We start from the raw sequence: 22966 nt of genomic DNA on the forward strand, positions 1-22966 counted from the left end.
AGGTTCCGAGGTTCCAAGGTAGAGACTCCTCATCTTGATTGTAAGTCATAGTTATGTCTTCTTTCGCCATGCTGCGAAATCATCGTGGGGAAGCAATTTAGGCCTTGGGGTCACAGCCCAACTGGAGTGGTTTGGCAAGAGGGGTATGTGGTGGGATGCGTTCCTACATAGCTTTCCTCCCGATGTGTTGGTTGTCGATGTCGGTGGCAACGACTTAGCTAAACGTAGTGGAAGGTCATTAGTAATAGATATTATATGTGATTTGCATTTGCTGAAAACTGAGCACCCTTCAATGATCATTCTGTGGTCCACAATAATCCCCAGAGCGAAGTGGCGGGCAGATTGCCCACTGCAGTGTATTAATACAACCACAGAAGCATTAGTCTGCCGGGCTGTTGAAAGGGGTACGGTTCGGTACAGTTATTGGGCACCATGACATTTGTTTGAATAGGCCTGAGCTTTACAGGCATGATGGAGTACATCTTTCAAACCAGGGATTAATTCAGGATATTCAGAGGGGCCTGCATGTAGTTATTAATAGTTTGGATGGGCAAGGGACTTACTCATGCTAGTCCCTTTCCCGGGGCTAGTAGTGCGGAAGGAAGTTGGATCGGTGAGTCCTAGTAAGAGCACAGTAAGGTTATAGCTCACCTGACATCCCAGCACTGCAGATTGTGAGATTACAGTGTGCGGGGGGGGGGAGGATGCACTGGGACCTCGCATGGACCAAGGGCCACCAAATGTACAGGGGCTTGAGGCCCAGGTGAGGTCAGTGCCCAGCTGGCCGGGGTTGTGCTGTTTATGGGACTGTGCAGGCTTGGGGCAGAGGACTTGCCCGTATTGGCAAAGGGCCCGATGAGACTCAGTTATTCTTTTCCGCACTACAGCAGCCCCCTCTTATTTGTTATAGTTTAATAAAGCATGGTCCTGGTTTAACCCAACTCTTTTATCTCACGTCATTATTCCGGATGGGGTGGCAATGGTATGCTTTTTTTGCCATGCTGTCAGTTACACACCTTCATGTGACTGCTAAGCTGCACAGGCTCTGCCTAATCTTCTGATTTCTTCTAGAAATGTCTACAAACACCTATGAATAAACACAGCCCTCCCTCACTCTTATCTTCTTGATTGTTGTTGTTGTAGTTGTTTAGTCATTTAGTCATGTCCAACCCTTTGTGAGCCCATGGACCAGAGCACGCCAGGCCCTCCTGCCTTCCACTGCCTTCGGGAGTTGGGTCAAATTCATTTTGGTAGCTTTGGTGACACTTTCCAACCATCTCATCCTCTGTCGTCCCCTTCTCCTCCTGCCTTCACACTTTCCCAACATCAAGGTCTTTTCCAAAGAGTCTTCTCTTCTCATCAGATGGCCAAAGTATTGGAGCCTCAGCTTCAGGATCTGTCCTTCCAGTGACCACTCAGGGTTGATTTCCTTCAAAATGGATAGGTTTATTCTCCTTGCAGTCCAGGGTACTCTCAAGAACCTCCTCCAAAACCGCAATTCAAAAGCATCAATTCTTCAACGGTCCGCTTTCTTTATGGTTCAGCTCTTCCATACATCACTACAGGAAAAACCATAGTTTGACTATGCAGATTTTTGTTGGCAAGGTGATGTCTCTGCTTTTTAAGATGCTGTCGAGGTTTATCATCGCTTTCCTCCCAAGAAGCAGGCGTCTTTTAATTTTGTGGCTGCTGTCACCATCTGCTGTGATCATGGTGCCCAAGAAAGTAAAATCTGTCACTGCCTCCTTATCTTCCCCTTCTATTTGCCAGGAGGTAATGGGGCCAATGGCCATGATCTTAGTTTTTTTTGATGTTCAGACTGTTTTTTGCACTCTCCTCTTTCACCCTTATTAAGAGGTTCTTTAATCCCTCCTCACTTTCTGCCTTCAGAGTGGTATCATCTGCATATCAGAGGTTGTTGATATTTCTTAATTCCGGTTTGGGATTCTTCCAGTCCGGCGTTTCGCATGATGTATTCTGCATATAAGTTAAATAAGCTGGGGGACAATATACAGCCTTGTCGTACTCCTTTCCCAATTTTGAACCAATCAGTTGTCCCACATCCAGTTCTAACTGTTGCTTCCTGTCCCACATATAGATTCCTCAGGAGACAGATAAGGTGGTCAGGCACTCCCATTTCTTCAAGGACTTGCCATAGTTTGCTGTGGTCCACACAGTCAATGGCTTTTGCATAGGCAATGAAGCAGAAGTAGATGTTTTTCTGGAACTCTCTGGCTTTCTCCCTAATCCAACGTATGTTACCAATTTGGTCTCTAGTTCCTCTGCCCCTTCGAAATCCAGCTTGTACTTCTGGGAGTTCTTGGTCCACATACTGCTGAAGCCTACCTTGTAGGATTTTGAGCACAACCTTGCTAGTGTGTGAAATGAGTACAATTGTACGGTAGCTGAAGCATTCTTTGGCACTGCCCTTCTTTGGGATTGGGATGTAGACTGATCTTTTCTAGTCCTCTGGCCACTTCTTGATTGGAAGGGAGAAATGTACATCTGGCTTGACTTGGCAGTGGTAAGACGTTTGTCACCAAGTTTTGTGTGTGTGTGTGTTGTGTGTGCATGAGAGAGAGAGAGAGAGAGAGACCCCACTTAGCTCTTTAACTCCCATCAGTTTTTATTCTTCTGAAATTGGGCGTTCAAAATGGGATAGCTGCAGGTGTTGGTGGTCCATGCCTTGTGTCCTATACTGTAGTGGGATATCATAATGGAATGCTAGAGAAACAGCACAAGAGCAGCCAGGAAATGAGATACATATGCACAATGGAAGCAGCAGTGAGAACAACTTAGGTTGAAGCAGACAGCCAAAAACCTGGGAAAATGCCCTCAGAGTTTCATGACAACTTATATGTGGGGTGGCAACAGAGTGGTCGCAAGACCAGATAGGTGGGATATAAATAGAATAAATAAATAAATACCCCCAAATAAGGGGGTGATGAAAGGTAATTTTTAAGCAATGTTAAAAGGTAGTTTTAAGCAATGTTTTCTGCTGCTATGCAACATACAGTTAGTTTTCCTTGCCAGTTTATCTGAGCCAGGACAAATGACAGCTAAGCTGCAGATAATCACAGGTTCCATGATGGGTGGTGCTGTACATCATTTGGATCATGATCAGAGAATCAGATCATAGTGCTAGCTTTCAGCTGCTGGAACAGGCACATAGCCATCATGTGGATTCCCTCTGTGTCAGCCTTTCCTGTCAGAACATAGGCTCAGCATGCTACAGAGACTTTCAGCTTCTTAACGCATGGCCCTTGGTGGATCCTTAAAAAAAAAACAACTCAACAACCCAAGAATTATTGATCCTAACAGCAAACAACAATAACAAAATACACACATGTAATGTATGTGTTTAAAAAAAAACCCAAATGGACAAAAATAATACAAAACTCATTAAAACAAGAGAACGGAAATATCAAAATAAAACAAAATGAAAAGAAATAGAAAGAGATGATATTTTTGTGTGCCTGCAGGCCTTCACTGATGTACTGTATTTTTCCATGTATAAGATGCCCTCCACTTTTCTAATCCAAAACTAAGAAATCTAAGTGGGGCTTAGCAAGTGTAGGGGGAAAGGGATAAAAGCCCTGCAGGATCACTTTGATCCTGCTTTCCCCTCCACTTGTTTTTGATCTCTCCTCAGCTTACATCCGTATATAAGATGACCCTCAATTTTAGCCTAAAGGTTTTAGACAAAAGTATAGTCTTATACATGGAAAAATATGGTAAGTGTTCCCATGTATGCTGTGTCATTCATAATTCTTTATCTGTGTTTTATTATTATCTTCATATTTGATTATGAGTTATGGTTTAATAATCTCAACTAATCATGCTCTGTGCTTGCCATTTTGGTTTCCCAATGAATGAGACACGGGAGGGCCAAGGAAGCAGATTTCCAAATCTCAATTTGAATTCAGATCAGATCAGGGCCAAAGCATTTATGATTACATCAGGGTCTAGTCCAAATCAGCAAATTAAGCCCTGAACCAATTTATGACACTCACATTGTCAAATGCTTAGCAAGAAGTGTTGGTGCTATGAATGACATAGTTCTTGCTGATCTCCTTTCGCTAGTTCCCACAGTGCACCAGTAATTTATGAGCAACTGCAGCAATAATTGATCAAGGCTCATTTTTATAGATTGATACCCATCTGAGGTTCTGTGGTAGAAAAACCTCTGTTTGGTGGACTATACAGTCGTGCCCTGCTTAACGATTACCCTGTATAATGACGAATCCACTTCACGATGATGTTTTTGCGATCGCAATTGCGACCACAAAACAATGTTTTAATGGGGTTTTTTCGCTTTGCGACGATCGGTTCCCTGCTTTGGGAACGGATTCTTCGCATTACGATGATCAAAACAGCTAATCATTGGGTTTTCAAAATGGCCGCCAGCTGCTCAAAATGGCTCCCCGCTGTTTTTAGGAGGCATTTTTCGCAAGACAGGCACCTGAAAATGGCCACCGTATGGAGGATCTTTGCCGGACGATTAGGTATATCACCCATTGGAATGCATTAACCGGTTTTTAATGCGTTTCAATGGGTTTTTTATTTTGTGTGACAACGTTTTCGGTCTACAGCGATTTTGCAGGAGCAAATTAATGTCGTCAAGTGAGGCACCACTGTATATGTAATATGATATGACCCATTCATCCCCAGTCTTTCAAGGAAAATTTACAGGCATGAGTTTGGCATTTGAGGAGTGCAAATTGGCTTTTATGTGTTATGCAAATCTATGTCAATTTAACTTTTCTAAACCTTGACTTAGGGTTTTCTTTTCCAAAGTTTGCATTCATGCGCAAGAGAATCATGTTGATGAAACTTGTGAAGTGCAAGTAAAACTATTAATAAGGTCATGGAATTGTTGAAATGGGAATACGGACATTGAGTGCTTGGCTCATAGCCCTATTCTCAGTCCAACAGCTGCTACGGCTGCTGTTGCCTCTTCATCAATATTCTCCAATGTGAATTATCCCATTCCATGTGAAATTAGCCTTCGGAATGTCACCAACCTCATTATGAGGAACTCTAGGCCACCCTGAAACATAGTGAAGAGTTAAATGCTTGTAGGCACGAAACCACATAAAGTGGATGGAAGAGAACTATGAATATTCATTCTTCTACCCATCATATTTCATGATTCTACTTTTTTTTTAATTGAACCTTAAATCCATCTGCCATAGGTCTTGGGCATCTGTCATTGTAGGATTTTTATACACACAAAAAAATCTATTATGAACACTTACAAATGCTGTCCCTCAAAACTTTAAGTCTTTTTGTATTTGGCTGTTTTGTTGCTAAACCTACATTAATTACCTATGAGCATATGAACATATAAACCAGGGGTCTCAAACTCAATTTACCTGGGGGCCGCTGGAGGCAGAGTCTGGGTGAGGCTGGGCTGCATCAGATTTTCCACCAAGTGGAGCAAAAGCCCGGGGAAGCCGCTCAGGAGTTTCTTTAGCCTGGCTGGGGCTCCAAGAAGGAGGAGGAGGAGGCAGCACCGCTGGGTGCTGAGGCGGCCGTTGGCCAAGCTGGTGCTGGGGGTGCCTAGAGAGAAAGACAGTCAGAGAGCTGCTTCCCTGGAAGAGGTGGCAGTGACGGCTGCTGTTGGCTGTGCTCTTTGAGGTCAGGCTGGGAGCGAGCTCCGCTCTCAGGCATCGCTTGGCGGTGGCTCAGGCGCTCGGGGAAAAGGGCTGGCAGCATGCCTCGCTCGCCGGCTCTCCCCCAAGACAGTGCCTCTTGCACCCTCCATCCGGAACTGCAGCCTGAAATCCAGCAGACAGGCAGGCTGGCTGGCAGGCTGCAGTTCTGTATGGAGGGTGCAAGAGGCGCTGTCTTAGGAGAGAGCCAGCCAGCAAGGCGAGGCTTTTTTTGACTCTTGATAGCAGAGGACGCGTGGGCACTTTGGGGGTGCAGGCAAGGCGGGGGCCACAAACTATCATCCGGCAGGCCACAAATGGCCTCTGGGTCACATGTTTGAGACTCTTGATATAAACAATTACACATTACATGAACAAAATTGTTTTTGATGAACACTCACAGTAGAAATTTGTAAAATGAATGTATGAGCTACTCAGGACTCAGGGGAGGGATGCTCTGGACTTGGGAACCCCCTGGAGGTTTCTGAACTGAGGTCTCCAGACATGTCCCAGTGCCTTTATAAGTTCTAAAACACTGAGTGCCCTGCAAGTCACAACAAGTGAGAAAGTGGGTAATGAAAACCAGTAAAGGAATTAGAAAAGTAACTAAAATAATATACCTCAGCCCCACTGCTTCACCTTAGGGACAAACTACAGTGGTGCCTCGCAAGACGAACACCTCGTGGGATGAAAAAACCGCAAGACGAATGGTTTTTGCGATTGCTATGGTGCTTCGCAAGATGGTTTCTTCTATGGCTGTGCTTCGCAAGATGATTTTTTTCCCCAAGACCGATGCCTCGCAAGATGAAAAAAATTTCATTAATCTTGTGAGGTTCCCATAGGAATGCATTGCAATGCATTCCTATGGGAAACCGCTTTTCGCAAGACGATTATTTCGCAAGAGGCACCACTGTATAGGATACAGATAGCGTGTTTTCAAATGCAAGAATTCCTTAAGTGCTGAGAGTTGTCTGGTTGTTCTCGAATGAACTTTCATTGCCTCTTTATCTTTTCAGGTAGTTTGCTTTGATTTGTAATCAGTTAGCAAGAGGGAAACAGCCTTTATTTGCAAGCTTCTACTCAACAGAATGGAAGTCTCTGATTAGAAGTTTAGGAGTACTGACTTTACAATTTGTTGTTTGTGACATTCCATAATGTAAACCACTGAGCTATCCATATCTTCAGTCAAAACATTTCAAAAATAATACTGCCTGAAATCTTGCTGTGCAGCTTTGCACCATGCAATGAAGATGATACCATCAACCACTGATGTGCCATGGCTGTTTAGAAGCAATAAACAATTTCATAGATTCCCACCCCTCCCCAGTTTTCAGGATCCCTAGGGACCAGCAGCTGCAATTTTCTGGCTTTAAATCATTGCTTCTCCTGTTCTATAGCTCCTGGGGGCTGCTCCATGATGAATGGGATCCTTTGGGACTCCCAAAACCTGAAGGTGGACACTCTGGGAAGCATTTGATTTCCCTGAAATGGCAGTGACACGGCAGCAGCTGATGACACTAAACCTCACAGAAGAGCACAGCTCTAGGAACAGGATTTCAGCTGTAGATTATGCTATTCATTGTGTGGTAAAATGAATTTTGAGTTGGCTGAAGCTTGGTGGTCAACGGATGAAGTACATAGGTCACACCCAGGGGGAACGGATCTTGTACTTGCAGTCGATACATTATGCTTAGTAGAAGAGTCAACCTAATACAGTGGTGCCTCCCTTAACGATGTTAATGGGTTCCATTAAAAAAATCGTTATGTGAAAACATCGTTAAGTGAAACACCATTTCCCATAGGAATGCATTGAAAACCGGTTAATCCGTTCCAATTGGAACAGATTAATGCTTGCAATCATTAGCCCACCTCCTGAAACCTATGCAAACTTAATTTGGTGTTGTTCTGAGTCGTCGTTAATTTTCTCATTGAAATGCATTGGACGGACAGTTCAATAGAGTTCAATGAGGGAAAAACAAAAAATCACCAAAAATTAACGACTCAGAACACCAAATTAAGTTTGCATAGGTTTCAGGAGGTGGGCTAATGATTGCAAGCATTTAAAACAGGCTTTAAACAGTTTAAGATACTTTTACAGGAGCGAAAAGGGAGATCGGAAAGGGCTCTTTGATCTCCGTTTCCCTTTTAAAGCTCTTTCCGATCTCCCTTTTCGCTCCTGTAAAAGTGTCTTAAACTGTTTGAAGCCTGTTTTAAATGCTTGCAATCATTAGCCCACCTCCTGAAACCTATGCAAACTTAATCTGGTGTTTTTCTGAGTCTTCCTTAATTTTTGGTGATTTTTTGTTTTTCCCCCATTGAACTCTATTGAACTGTCCGTCCAATGCATTTCAATGAGAGGGAAAACAAAAAATCACCAAAAATTAACGACGACTCAGAACAACACCAAATTAAGTTTGCATAGGGTTCAGGAGGTGGGCTAACGATTGCAAGCATTTAAAACAGGTTTCTAACAGTTTAAGACACTTTTACAGGAGCGATAAAGGGACATCGTTAAATGAAATTCCCCCATAGAGAACATTGTTAAACGATGGGGGAAATTCCTCAAAGAAACCCATCGCTGTGTGAATTCATCGTTGTATGAAGCAATCGTTGTGCGAGGCACCACTGTACCTATCTTCAGGTGCTGCTGTATCATAGTTATCAGAATTTAGGATTCTGGGGGAAGCCGTTTCAATATTTAATCAACCCACTTATTTACGTTTGTAACCCTGTAATAATCTGTGCAAAAGTTTTTTGTTTCTTATTGTTTTTCTGATTGAGACAAACGCACTTTCAAAATTATTTGTCACATAAGATTATGTTTGGAATCTTTACTCAGAGAGATCCTTTTGAAACCAGCTGTATATTGAAAGTGGGGTTATTTGAAATGACCACTTGATGTTACTGTTACACTATGAAAACTGAATCCCTCACATATTTCTTTCTTTCTTCCCCAGCCAATAAATCAAGCCTTTCTGAAAAGGCAAATCTGAACAACTGACTCATCTATAGTAATTTTCCCTTCTTCGTTCTCTTTATATGACATGTAATCAATAGTTTTGCCGGTAATAGGTATTCAGTCCTGTCTGTGCAAGTACAGTAGGCTGCTTATTTAATCTGTTGTATACTACTTTTTCTCTCTCACCTGGACTGACTAGTCTACCAGTGTTGATGAAGGTGAGAAGCTTGCAGCTTTTCAGATGGTGGGGGACTACAATGCCCATCTTCCCTCACTATCAACCAGGATGACTGGAACTGATGGAATCCAATAATACCTGGAGGGCCTCAGGACCACTTGTGCTGTGTTCTTTGTGCAAGCCTTAAGTAAGCATGTATGTCCATTTTGTAATCTTCCTCTATAGTGGAACAATGTATACAAAAATTGAATCTAAAATGTCTTTGTTTCCACAATCTCACTTACCAAGTAATTCTTAATTTGGAGTTTCTCTTGGCAGATGTAGGACACCTTAGGAAGAAATGGGGTGGGGAGGGCTTTTAGCCATCAATGGTATTACATGTGATCAATTTAGCAGCACGCAAATTACTGTATTTTTTTTCAAGCTTGAAAAGAGCTTGTAAAATCTCACATTAAAAACAAACATTTTTTGCTTATACCTACTACAGACATATCAGAAGTAGTAACAGAGGCTTTTGGAGATGCATGACTTGTGTAATTTCTTGTGACATTAAGTCAACAAATACAGGTATTAAAATGGATTTGAAACGAGACCCTCAAATAAACATTTCAAAGTTGCAATATCTTCTCAACACTTGTCTCCTTCTTATGATGAGAAAATAGCAAGATGAACACTCAGAGAAGAGCTAAATGTATCTGATGTGGCAGATTGTCATAATGAGAGTAATATTTCAGTGACTCTACAGATGATATGCATGCCAAGCATAGAATAGATGTCGTTGTCACAGCAGCCTTGAATAATTTTCATTGAAGGAAAATGTAGACAGAAAAGTTGCACAGCAAAGCTGCACTCGGAACATCTGTGCATGCTCATTGGTCTGAGCAAGCAAGACCCAGATTTGTACCTTGCATAAACAAAGTTGCCCTCTTCACTTTTGTGATATTTCCCATGTATGTGCCGATGGTGTTTGCCCTTGTGGGCCCCTGCTTGTTTTTCCCTCACAAAAGCTCACGTCGCGTTCTCTTCTTGCTGCCACCAGTGGATTACTTCAACCCACAATTTAAATTACGTACATCAGAACACTTGTCTTGTGAACAGAAACAGAACTTATTTATTGAAGTGAAACAGATTGAATAATAGAAGCTTCTCAGATACACATTATACATGAGCAATTCATCAACAGTTCTCTCAGTACATAGTTCTTTTTGCTTTTAATATCAATACCACCTTTTCTACCTCTTTTCCTAACTAGCTCTATCTCTCTCAGTATCTGTTCCCTCTCCCTCTGACTAACCAGCCCTATCTGACTCCTCCTTCTCCCGCCAAGCCTCAAGCTCTCCAGCCCTCTCATAGGTTCATGCAAATCAGCTCAAGAATATGAATGGCATGAGTGACGTGGGCGATCACCACAGTGCCTTCTGACATTAGAGCAATAGCACCCACTCAACTATTTTATCAAGAAGTAATGTGGCTGTGTTATCTTGCTGATTCTCTTAGATCTCTCAGCTGCTTTTGATACCACAGTATCTTACTGGAATGGAAATGGGAGTCATTGTGCTACAATGGTTTCACCCCTACTTAAAGGGTTAGTTGCAAAGAATGGCATTGGGGGATCTTTGTTTATGACTATTAAGATGTAGACTAACAGAGGGTTCTATTTCTCCCCCCCCCACCCCCTCTTTAACATCTAAATACATGATACATACCTTAGTTACATCCCAGCTGGAATACCGTGATGCAGTCTATGTGGGACTACCTCTGAAAGTGTTTCAAGATTTCAGCAGAAACTTGGCAACCACATTGATAAACTAGGGCTAGTGACAGGAATAAGATAAACCCCATTACAGCAGCTCTACTGGCTGCCGATCTGTTTCCAGGAATAATTCAAAGTGTTGGTTCTTTCTCTTCAGACAAGTTTTCCCTGAGTGACTGGCTGCCTGAGTGGAGTTTTTAAATGGATGATTGTGCCTTACTGCTTTGAATTCATTTTTTGTATTGCTTTTGTTTACTGTCTTATAGTGTGGAATTTGCTTGATCCTTTCTAGTACTGTATTTTGAATACCTAGTGTTTATAGCTTTAAATATTGTCTTTTAATGGTGTAAGCAACTTTGAGTCCCTTTTTAAGTAGAGAAGGTGGGGCAAAAAGATTTTAACTAACTAACTAACTAACTAATTAATTAATTAATTAAGGCTACTTGATGAAGTAATCAGGAATTTTGGAATCGGGTGTTCTCGGTACACTGATGACACCAAGCTCTTTTTCTCCTTGTTGCTATTGTTAGGTGAGGCTGTTTAGGTGTTAAAACAGTATTTGAACGTTGTAATGGTCTGGAGGAGAACCAATAAACTGGAAACTCTTTGATTTGGTGGTTCCCTTGTCCAGAAATTGTGCATGCAACTTGTTCTGCATGGTTATATTTGCTCTGATGGAACAGGTACATAGCTGTCTGACCATTAAGATTTGCTGGGGAAGCCCTCTTCTGTGCCCTACCACTGACTGCTATATATTATGTGGAAAGGCCAGACATAACTGCATCTCAGCTGCAGTGCAATATGACTGGCACCAACGCTGCCTTTATTTCAGCACCATGTTTGGCTATACACCAGAAATTTGGTAATGAGAGAGAAAATGACCTGGTGTTAGATCCTTCACTCTGTTTTAATCTTGCTTTTCTGTTAAAAGTATTTTCACATGGTTTAATTTTTTGAAAGGATTCCAATTAGATGAATTTCTTTAATGTAGTCTTATTGATTGTACCTTCTTCTGAGATCTGTTGATGTGTGGTAGGTTAGAAATACTTCAATCAGTCAATTAATCAATCCACGCTAACAGTCTGAATCTATTCAGGCAACTCCCAGGTTACCTGGCTTTGGAAGAACAGGACAGTCCTTCCAGCTTTTTAAGAGCTTTTTGAGGACCCTGAAAACCTCATGTGCACCAGTTCATCTGAGCTGGGAATCTCACTGTATTACTAACATTACACTTGTGTGTTATCTGCATGGGTCTTGTTCCAGTGCATTCCGCCCTATCATTCTGTCATTAATTTGCCTTATGCGGGGGGGGGGGGGGGAAACCCTGAAGGGTCCCTTTGCTCTTTATTGATATCCCAGCCGATCTTGTCTAAAAAGAAAATCTTAGCTGAGTTCTCTCCTGCTTTCTAGAAGCAATTTGCATTGAGTAGGAATGTGTGTGTATATGTTTGTGTGTGTTTGTGTGCATGTGTGAAATAGAGAGAGAGAGAGAAAGAGAGAGGTATTAAATCTTCCCCGTTAATGGAACTGAGCAGCACACTGGAGCCCAAACTCATGGAAATAAAGCTCCTAACATTTAGGCTGGAACAGAGCAGCTCAGATCAATTTGATTAGGTTAGCTTAACTTAGAGAGAGAATATTTTCCTGTTGACAAGATAATTCAGACAAAGTGGGGATGGAGTGTGCTGCCTACAGCTTGATCAGCCTTCTGTATTTGGGTGCACCCCAGGGGATAAGCACTACTTTTGTCATCTAATTTCCAAGTAATAATATAGCTATCTCTTTTGAAATTGCTGTTCCTTCAGGGTAAGTATTAATCTAATTTAGGATTATTATGCACACTTGGGGATGGGCTGTGGGCACAGCCATAATGGGATATTTGTGGTGGAATAAAGCAATCCATAGATACTTCACCGCCACAATATTTTTCTTATCACAAAAAAAGAGATTACAATGGGTTTAACCCCTTGGGATAGCCACCTGCAGCAAAATATATAAATGTGAGAACAGAGTTAAGTCCAGCTGAAAGGAACTGAAGAAGGATAAAGAGCGTGGTTCAGAGAAGAATGCTTTTGGGATTCATTTCAAATCTTGGACCAAAACCATATCTGCGAAAAGATCAGGGTCGCTACACTTCACTAAATACAAAACTGCCATTGTCCTTGGCAAAAATGGCACCTTGTGGCTGTCTGCTTGAAATATTGGTATAAATCACCTGCTTGTCATTGCCAGTGACTGCCGTTTGAAATACTTTCCCCATCACCACTTTTCAGTTGGTTTTTAGGGCTTTGCAAGTAGTTGAATTGTGGGGAATATGCCATAATCCCTCTTTTTAAAAATAAAATAAAATGGAGAGAAAAAAACACAATTTTCATTATCATGGGTGAGAAATGACAGTTGTCACTTTTTAAACTGTTTTGTAGAGGAGCCAAGAAGCTTCTCATGTCCTCCTGTCATTGGATTGTATGAGTCGGATCACCCACTGTTCTCCATGCTCCAGGCACTGCTCATGCTGAGGGTATAAGAGTGACTGTTTCATTGGGCTGAATTGTTGGTTGCTAAGAGGTTTAGAAAATTCATCAGTTTCTACAAAAATTCAATGGAAAGAAGTTGAAGTTTAGAAAGCAAGCTTATAAGGAACAAGTAAGAGGGTTATGTTTTATCTGAAGAGATCAATAGTGCTAGTAGACGATCAAGTTTTCCCTAGTTAGATCAGGCTAAATAAGGTTGCTTTAAGGTGTAGCATGCTATTTAGAGCAATCCTTGCATTCATATGCAAGCTCCAGGTGGTTTTGTGAGAAGAAAATATACCTCACCTCAAAGTGACCACTATAGCCTGTTCCTCCCACTCTGCCTCTATGCTCCCACATATTCTCCTTTCTTTCCCTTCACTAGGAAGTGGGGGATTTCTTAAACATTCATTTGTAAGTGGCATAGCACTGGATTCCAAGAAAAGAAAAGAAAAAGAAGATTCTCCTTCCATGTCATCTCTTGTCTCCTCCTCTGTGGGTAAATTTTCACCTTGCTCTGCTCAGCAGGAGAGTGGAAGAAAGAAACCAAACTTGAGCAGAGCCATCCTATCCTTGCTAAAAAAAATAGTAGCCCCTGCCAATGATCCAAAATGATGTGGGCAACCATGGAAAAGAGGTGGAGTGGTTTGTGATTGCCTGCATGTTGCGTAGTCACCATGAAACAAATTGAACCTAATCGTCCTGAAAGCAATCCAGAACATGAGATAATTTGCCATGTGTTCTCACCTTAAGAAGTGATACGACAGAAATCTTTAAACATCTGAAGGGCTGACATAGGGAGCAAACATGTTCTCTGCTTCTGCAGAAGAAGGTCTTGAAGCAGTGGATACAAATTTCAAGAAAGGAGATTCTGAGTACCTCTTGTGAAGACCTTCTTAGCAATAGAAAGAAAAGCTTTACAGTGCAATGGACTCTCCTTCACTGTTGCAACCGTCTGTTGCTTTAGCTGTGGATTCCTGTATCAGCAGGTTTGATTCCATTAACCTTGATTTCCTTCCAAAAGTATAATTTTGTGTTGCTATGAAAAAGCATAGGGAAAGTGAAATTGATAGATTGGAGGGCGTTGCCCTTAAAAGCCAAAAAAAAAAAAAAGTTTCTTATCTAGTTGTACTGCATATAGGTACAATATGATCCTTTGCATATGGTACTGTGAATCAGCTGTAACTATTGTATTTGATCAGTGAAAAGGGATTATCATTTCGTTCAGGTCAAAATTCACAAATTTGATATAAGAAAATTGGTAAGCAAGTGCACACTCTCTTTAAGCCAATGCAGAAAACCACAGCAAATTTAAGATATTTGTTCAATTTTGGGGAAGGGGACAGCAGGGTAGAGCAGAGAGTCATTGTTCAGCCCAAGGGCAAAGTAACATCCCAAAAGATCTTGCTCCCTTTAGCCATTCATAGGGCTTAAAAGATGGAAAAGGGAAAGTCACTGTCAATACACTGAATTCCCAGTGTCAAAATGAGAGGCAAATGAAAGCTCATGAAATCCAAAAGGTTCTCTGGATGTTTCACTCAACAGAGGTGTGATGGAGGGCTCAAAGGATATCGGCATGATATATATTTGCTCATGGAGACCAGCAAGGACCCAATTTGAAAAACTTTAGATCAAAGTGGATCAAAGCAGGTTTTGCCCACTGTGTAGTTGCATTCTTAGTTTACATAACTACCTTAGCTTAGTGAATGTCACTGAAATATTATTACTCTATTGGGATTGGCTTTGATTGGATACCTCAGACAATTGGGGTGCTGAGCAGCTTCTTAGGTTATAGCCATGTGTATTTCCCCCTTATTTAAAGGGATGTTTTCTTTTTTCCTTTTCTATAGAGAACCAGAAACTGACATATACTGTCATGGACACTGGATGGAGAAGGTTAGAATTCTCTTAAAAGATACAGCATGAATTGATCCCAGTCTGGTTCCATTAGGAACATGAGATTCAAAATATGTCAATATGTTTACCATGGGAGAAGCCAAATGTCAGATTTGTTACTGCCAACTCTGAGAAAGTGTCTATAGGGATTTCTTAATGCAATTTGTTTCCAAAAATTATGTTGTTTGCCTAACTGCAAAGTGTAATTTCAGCCATTATGATGTAGCAAATACATTCCCTTAATCTCTTCTCATCCTGGTTTTCTAGCATGCCAGTAGAAGATTAAAAGACATTGTCAGTGAATATTCAGGTTTTGATCAGATAACCTCTTTATTATGACTTCTGTAGTTTACCTTCAGCTGTTTAGCTTTACCTGATCCACCTGTTATCACTGATCTGGGTTCCCATCCATATTTATCCCATCCTAGAGAACGCTCACCCTTCACCCTAGATCCTGTGGTTGCTAGATAACAGTAGTTGACCCTGATTACAAATGGTGAATGGTTTTGCCCTGACATCTATACTTCAATTATTTCACTTTTGCTGACTGATCATAAAGTAATATGTAGATGACAGGCAAATCATGCCATACGTCATGAGTTTGTCCTCAAATTGACTACAGTCAGTGTTTGTGGAGACTGGTGGTGGAAAATTGGAACAGTGTTTATTAGTTTCCTGTATCTTGGCTGAGACTATTTTATGCTTTACCAATAAGGATGGGGGTCTATAATAATGCATTAGTAGGTATGGAAAACAGTAATTTCTAATCAGACTGCAAGGAATGGAGTGGTCTTGGGGGGGTTGTAGCAGGTGTGTTGATGAGTCCAGATACCACTTCTCTATCTTCTGAGGGCTACCATGGCCACCAAAAATTGAGCGGAAATGGAGGGGAGGGGAAGGAATTAGCAATAGCTGGTAATCTATACAGTATCTGTTTTTGAAGACTTGAGAGGGTGTTGTTGTTGTTGTTGTGCCACATTGCAAGGATGCCCTCTTGTCCATTTAGAAGACAAATCATTGCTCCTGCAGGTTTCCAGGAGTGACAATTCATCTTTTTTTGGTTTTTTTTTTTCTGGTTTAGTTTTTTAGGCAGTGGGAGGGAGACATACACCGCATGCCGAATATACTGTATGTGGTAATTTTCCTAATCGTGAAAGGCATGAGTTGTCAACTGTGTATGTCCAGTTCAGATCTCAAATTAGGAAAGAAAGATCTTGACAGCTTTTGGGAAGTCAATATTGCAGGATGCTCTAAAATGGAATAATTTACTGGACACATTTTACAAGGTTTTAATATGGCTTCAGGTCTGGGCTTATTATAAGGCACAGCAAGGTGTCCACCCCAAGAGGCAGATGCTGTGAGGTAGTGGTGACAGCCACCTTCCATCTGCCCCCCTCTGTTGGAGAACAGAGCTGTGTATGTCACACAACCTCTCCTAAGTTCCTGTTGCTTCAGGTAAGGCATGGTGGCTATTATGTTTGAACTGTCTCTAATTCATCTCCACATGGGCTCTGTCACTTCCCCATCTCCTAATGGAGTCAGCAGGTTTGCTGTGTTTTTGGCTTTTTGAATGAAGAAAGACATTTTGTTTACTTCTGGGTGCCCATTCATCCATCCATTTATTTATAACTACTGTATATATCGTAAGGTTCAAAATTTTCCATCTTAGTCAAGTTTGTTGTCTAATACTTGCAAAGAACCATCACTGAATTGTGCCCTAGCCCCTAAATTATTTTTCTTGTTAGTCCAGTCTCTGGCTGCTGGTGCCTGTAGCTTTGTTCTCTTATTCTGCTTCTGAACTGCTGGTTTCATTTTATATCATGTTTCTCCCAGATGGAGCCCATTAGCTCAATCTCCTGTGGTGCACTAATAATTTATTTCACAAGTGGTAGCAAGAGGAGGTCAGAGGACTTATTATTAAGGTGGTCTCTGGTGAAATTATATGCCTTTCTTGTGTTGGTGAGGCTCATTAACTAATGCCGATTATGACCACATACAATTAGAGCTGTCATTCTTTCTAAGAATTGCCATATATTGCTCTCTCTACTTTTCAAACGACTTGCCATCAAAGCTTTGTTTTGTCTGATTTGCTAGGTCTCACCCATCTTATTTTACCTTGGATTTATGTGGGGAAGCTTTTTCCTATGGACTGTTGACCCATGGGAAAAGTCATTTGGGGGTCTATAATTGGAGGTATGACCATGTTTTACCCCATCCATGTCTTTCTGTACCAACCTAATTCTCTCCCTCTTTTTGCCATCCCTGTTTCATAGGATCAGTTGAGATTTGATGAATTAACTCCACCATAAGTTTCAGTGATTCAGTGGACCTCTTCTAATTGCTACTTACTATGCTAAACAACAGATTTTTCAGTCTATATTGCCCTGAATCCCCCACAGCACCTTATTTTTCCTCCCTCCCTCTCTGCCATTGGTGTCCTCCCCACATAAAACTGCAATGAATATTGCTTGAAATACAAGGACCATACCCCAGACAGAAATAAAATGAAATGATAAAAACAGGAGCCGGGGGGGAGGGGGGAACACAGCACATGTCGACTAAATCCATATGCAGGTTAAACAAATATTGTTCATTTTATTGCTATACAGTGACAATGTTATTTAGACAAGACGACAGCAGCAGCAACAGATAATACTTTACTATTTAAACTCATGATGAATTGGAAGAGAACATTAGTTTGCAGAATCCTCCTCTGTAAAGGTAGAGGTGATTCTTTGTGGTGATTCCTTGTGGTTCTGCATGGCTTTAAACCGCCTGCCTAGACAGCTAAGTGATAACAATTAAAGGCTACAAACCTAATTACCAGAGACATGGCCTCAGTGTTTTTCACTTAATGTACAGTATATGAGTGACATTAAATTATTTGCAAATGCTCCTGATAAACTGAATAGTCTCTGAAATATAACTGAGACTTACAGTACAGACATCAATGTGAATTTTGGTGTTGATAAATTTGCCATTATCCACATCAAAAGAGAAAATTCTGAGAGGGCACCAGTTATGAGATTACAAAAAAATAGTTTATTCAATGCTTAGAGCAATGGTTCTTAACCTTTTAGAAAGAAAAGGTTTATTTGTTTATTTGTTTATTTGTTTGTTTGTTTATTTATTTATTTATTTATTTATTTATTTATTTATTTATTTATTTATTTATTTATTTATTTATTTATTTATTTATTTATTTATTTATTTATTTATTTATTTAAGACACTTAAATCCAATGACCCATGAAAACAAAATTCAATTCCAAGAAAATGAAATGCCCCCCAAAAGTAACATTTAATGATTTAGTTGCAAGCGAATTTTAAGACACAAAAAGAAATATAAAAAGGGCATAAAAACAAACCGCAATGCAGGAACTAAAAATTTCAAGACGAAAACTCTGAAACTAAATTAAGATTGGAGGAAAATATATATTCATGCACATTGTAAAAAGGCTGCAGCCATCTTCACAGGTTTGGCTTGCTCCAGCGCCCCCCTACCGCCCCCTTCTGCTCCAGCGCCCCCACGCCGCCCCTTTTCGTTCTACCACCCCCCTGAAAAATGAAATCGCCCCCTGGGGGGCATTATCGCCCACGTTAAGAACCACTGGCTTAGAGGAACAGAAACTTTTCAAATATCTGGGCACCTACAAAAGTTTCAAGATAAATCATAAGGAATTTAAAACATTATTCAGAAACAAGTACTTTCATGGAATGAAGGCAGTCCTCAGAAAAGAACTTAGGAAAAAGGAAAAAATGCTATTAATAGCTGGACAACCCCAGTGTTAACATATTCTTTTGGAACTGTAGACTGCATATACAGTGATCTTGACTATTTAAATGGGAAAACCCAAGTCTGCCTGTCAAAACGCTGATGCCATCATCCAAAAGCATGTATAAAGGGCCTTCATTTGCTGCAGAAAATGGCTTGTCAATCTCATGAATCTCTATGTGGGTGTAATACTCAAACTTTGAAGCTGCAGTACTTTCATAGGAACATGGTTCCACTTTATCAGATGATAGCAGAAAACACATCTGCAACTTGAAAATGAGAGCCAACCTATGTTACTAAAAGTTTCATAGGCCAGGGATGCATTGCTTGAGAAACCATTCCATGGGCATCATCCCAGTTACCTCCCAGATGATAATGTCAATAGACAACAATGACTAAAATTAGGCCATCTTCAAACTGAAACTGAGGGATTCATATGCAATTTAAGTCCAAGTTATTTGAACTAGGGGTAAGTGATATGTGAAGGGCCTCTCACAAATTGTGAGTGGCCCCCTGGTCCCCCTCCATGATGACACAACAAGTTGCTGCAGAACTGAAACCTTTTATTAATTAATGTCTAACTTAAAGACCCAACGTGCCTGAACAAGAGAGGATCATACAGGGTGTCTTTACTCCTTGTCTCCTCTTACCTTTAACACAGTCTAATTGATGGAGCACAGTCCTTGCTCCTTGAACAAGTCCAGTACTCCTCACAGGTGGAAAACCAACTGTGTAAGGTAGTTTTGACTCAGAAGTGTGGACTGGCCCAAGGAAAACAAATAAATGTTTTTACTAAGCAGGAATTTTTCCATGAGTCTCTCTCTCCGAGCACTCTAAACACACACTACACTGTTTCTTCAGATCAGTAGTTACTGTACAAATGATACTGAGGCTGAAACCTATTGCTAGAAAAAAGATGCAAACATTTGGATAAAATGAAATTCAAATATTGAAATACAGAACAAAAATTAGTAACTTATATAATTTGTGCAATGTTAGGTGTCCAGGTTTGGAGAACTGGAATATCGCTACAGTGGTGCCTCACATAGCGACGATAATTGGTGCAGCAAAAATTGCTGCAAAGCGATTTTGTCGCTATGCGACATTAAAAAGCCCATAGGAATGCATTGAAACCCCTTCAATGCATTCCTATGGGCTTCAGACTCACCTTTAAGTGAAAATCCTTCATACGGTGGCCATTTTCACTGCCCGGTAAGCGAGGAACCCGTCCCAGAAAACAGCGGGTAGCCATTTTTTTAAACCGGTGGCCATTTTGGAACCGCCGATCAGCTGTTAAAAAAAATCATCGCTTTGCGATGATCGTTAAGCAAATAGCATGTGATGTAGTAACCCTAAAGGCAGAAATAGATGTAATAGATAACCTGTCATAAGAAAAGGAAAACCATTATGGGCTGCTTGTTTGTAAACATTACAGCAGGAGCATCTCTTATCACATGGAGTTTGAAATTAGGTTGTGACTACACAGTTTGGGAAAATATGGTTTGATCCGGCGTGTATTCACAGTTCATCAAATAGAGTTTCCCCAGGGGAATTGATGTAGCCATCCTTGTAGGAGTCAACAGGGCAGAGGCAGAAAGCTCTGTTTGTATGGAGCCCAAACAGTAGAAGCTGGCTAAGGGTGCTAACAAGTTGCTATTTGGCAACTGCCATCTTTTTCCTTTTATTTGGTGCCTTGGTGAAACTCTGTTCCAGTGCTGAGTTGAAACCTTTTTTAAAAAGTGGAAATTAGGGGCACTTGATTGACGAAAACGACACCTTGGTGAGTGTTCCTATGCATCTGATCAGGTGATCACAGTGGCAGAAAGGTGATGCCAACCTAATTCAAACAAATTTAAATTATCCTTGCTGGCTGAAAAAGAAAAAATTCCCCACTCTAAAAAGATCATTCCACAATGTGGTTCCCCGCAATGAGTTTGATGTTGTGTAGTCATCAGGTTTTAGTTCAAATTCATCTGTGTCCAGTCTGATATAAATTGCAGGCTAAATGGCCACTATAGTTATCCTCTTACAGTAGTTTGTTTTCTTTTCTGATTGGACTTTAGACCATAAGCACAACTTTCCTTTTAAAGTCTTATTTTTCAGACATGAAAGTCTGTCTGAATTATGAGTCTTCTGCACTAAAAGATCTTCATCTCTAAGAGCTGTTTAGATATTACTGTTTGTTCCTGAGTCTTTATCCAGTGCCTAGTACTGGTTATAGTATACTGTACAGACAGGACCAAGTAATAATAGTGTTCGTGGTACAGTACATTTATTTCTCTAGGATGTAGTAACTGAAGCCTAGAAATGCTACTTTATGGACTGCAACTCCTCGGAGTTATAGCCCAAAAAACACACACCAACAACCCTATTTTGAAGCTCTGGTAGCAATCTATAAAGTGTAGGGCTGATCTGAGTTTTTGCGTATATGCTTGGATTGGTCTTAGTTAACAACCATTGACATGAATTTGGCTAGTCCTCATTTTTGTTTTGTTTCCTGCATATACTAAGCCAGATGCTTTTGCAAGTGCCATCTGTTTAGAAAGCTCAATAATGAAACAATAGGGGCATACAAAATGAACCATATGTAGACTGAAGCAATAATAACTAGGGCTACAAAAGCTGCTCTGGCTTGCCCTTCATCCCTGCTTGATCTACACTCCCAAAGCACAAGTATGGAGTGGTTAACTCTCTGCATCTCCAGAACAACATAGGATTCGTTTTGTAGAATAACCCCAGTGAGAAAGTGGAAAGTAACTTGGGGAAGGCCTGCAGCACAATGGAGGAGCATACACTCTTTCTGCAGAAGGCCCCATTTTGCACTGGTAAGGTAGGCTTGGGGAACAATTCCATACATGGGCCCCTGTAGAAGTTTTGGAGTATATAGTATTTCCCATCAGCCCCAGTAGCATGGTTGCTGGTAAGGAAGGAGTGATGGATGTTGTAATTCAAAACACTGAAGGGCACCTGTTGAAAGTTGGTGTGGCTAGTACTTATCTAGATGGACTTACGACTTGTCCAGGAAGAAGGTACTCCTTGGAAGGCAAATTACACAAGGAGGGAGGAAGATCTCTTGCTATCTGATTATTTTTGCTGGTCTTTTTATCATCTAATACCAAGACAAAATGACTCATGTGTCTAAACATACCGTATTTTTCGCACCATAAGACGCACTTTCCCCCCACAAAACAGGGGGGTGGAAAGTCTGTGCGTCTTATGGAGCGAAGAAAACAGATTATATTTTCCTGTTTTCTTCTCCTAAAAAATTGGTGCGTCTTATGGAAAGGTGCGTCTTATGGAGCGAAAAATACGGTAATTTTCAGGCCTTTTTGATAGTCAACACAAAGTTGGTTTCTCCTGGAAGTTCTCTCAGAGTTGTTGGTAGCCTTCCTTCCTGCCCTGGAGAAATTGTGTTAGAGGCCCTGAGAAATGTATCTTTTGCTTTGCACGTAGCAGTGTAATTCCTTTAAAGAAAATTAGAACTTTAGCCCTTTAATATCTAGAGCATTAGATATCGGAGGTCCATCATAACCCTTTCTTCTTGGTTTCTCCTTTAGCTGGGAATTGAGAGAAATGCCTCTGCCTCCTTAAAGCCAAGTCTCTTAAGCCTAAGTACTGTATACTATTTGGGTTGTGGATTTAGTTCTGAACAATTCATCTGAAATAGATATTTCTCTTGCCTTCCTGAGGGATTTATTGGTGAAACGAGCCATCTATTAACATTATCTTGGGACTCTGTGCAGTGAGAATAGATACTATAAATCTTAGTTGTATAAAGAGCCAGAAGCTCTAAGGTTTTACTGGCCAGCAAATACAAAACTCCAATAAGTTCAGACCTGTTTATTTTACTTAGGCTGTCACTGGAAGGGCATTGAATGAAGCTTAGGAAGAAATGCACTTTTCAGTAGGTAGCTATTAGGCTGCTCATTTGGTCAGTTTAAGAAACATACAACCTTTGTATGGATGCATTGATTAATTGCAAGGAGGAATTAATTATGCTAGCAATCTTCTATTTGTGTTATATTAGATCTTAATATAAATGTGATGAAATGCAATAGGGTAGTTCAAATAAAAGGTATGTTTATAAATAGAGACATACTGTAAACGAATATCCCTTTCAACTGGAGACACAGTAGCACTAAAACTGCATTTACCTTATCCCATGGTAAGAATTTTCTTTGGTTTATTATTTTTTTTAAGGAAAAACCTGACCAAAATTCATAAATTACTTCAATAACATGA

The 22966-nt window shown here is 40.7% G+C and overlaps 1 long non-coding RNA gene across 1 annotated transcript in view; it reads left to right on the top strand.

Annotated features, from left to right (window-relative positions):
- The window catches only part of LOC140707769 (uncharacterized), a 21782-nt gene extending 5318 nt beyond the window's left edge, over nt 1-16464 (top strand). Inside the window, exons 3-4 of the long non-coding RNA XR_012087943.2 lie at nt 3-40; nt 8612-16464. This is a non-coding gene — a long non-coding RNA (uncharacterized LOC140707769). The remainder of the gene's footprint in view (nt 1-2; nt 41-8611) is intronic.
- Nucleotides 16465-22966: the final 6502 nt, after the last annotated feature.

Source organism: Pogona vitticeps, chromosome 5 (assembly GCF_051106095.1).
Source record: "Pogona vitticeps strain Pit_001003342236 chromosome 5, PviZW2.1, whole genome shotgun sequence".
Lineage (NCBI taxonomy): Eukaryota > Metazoa > Chordata > Lepidosauria > Squamata > Agamidae > Pogona > Pogona vitticeps.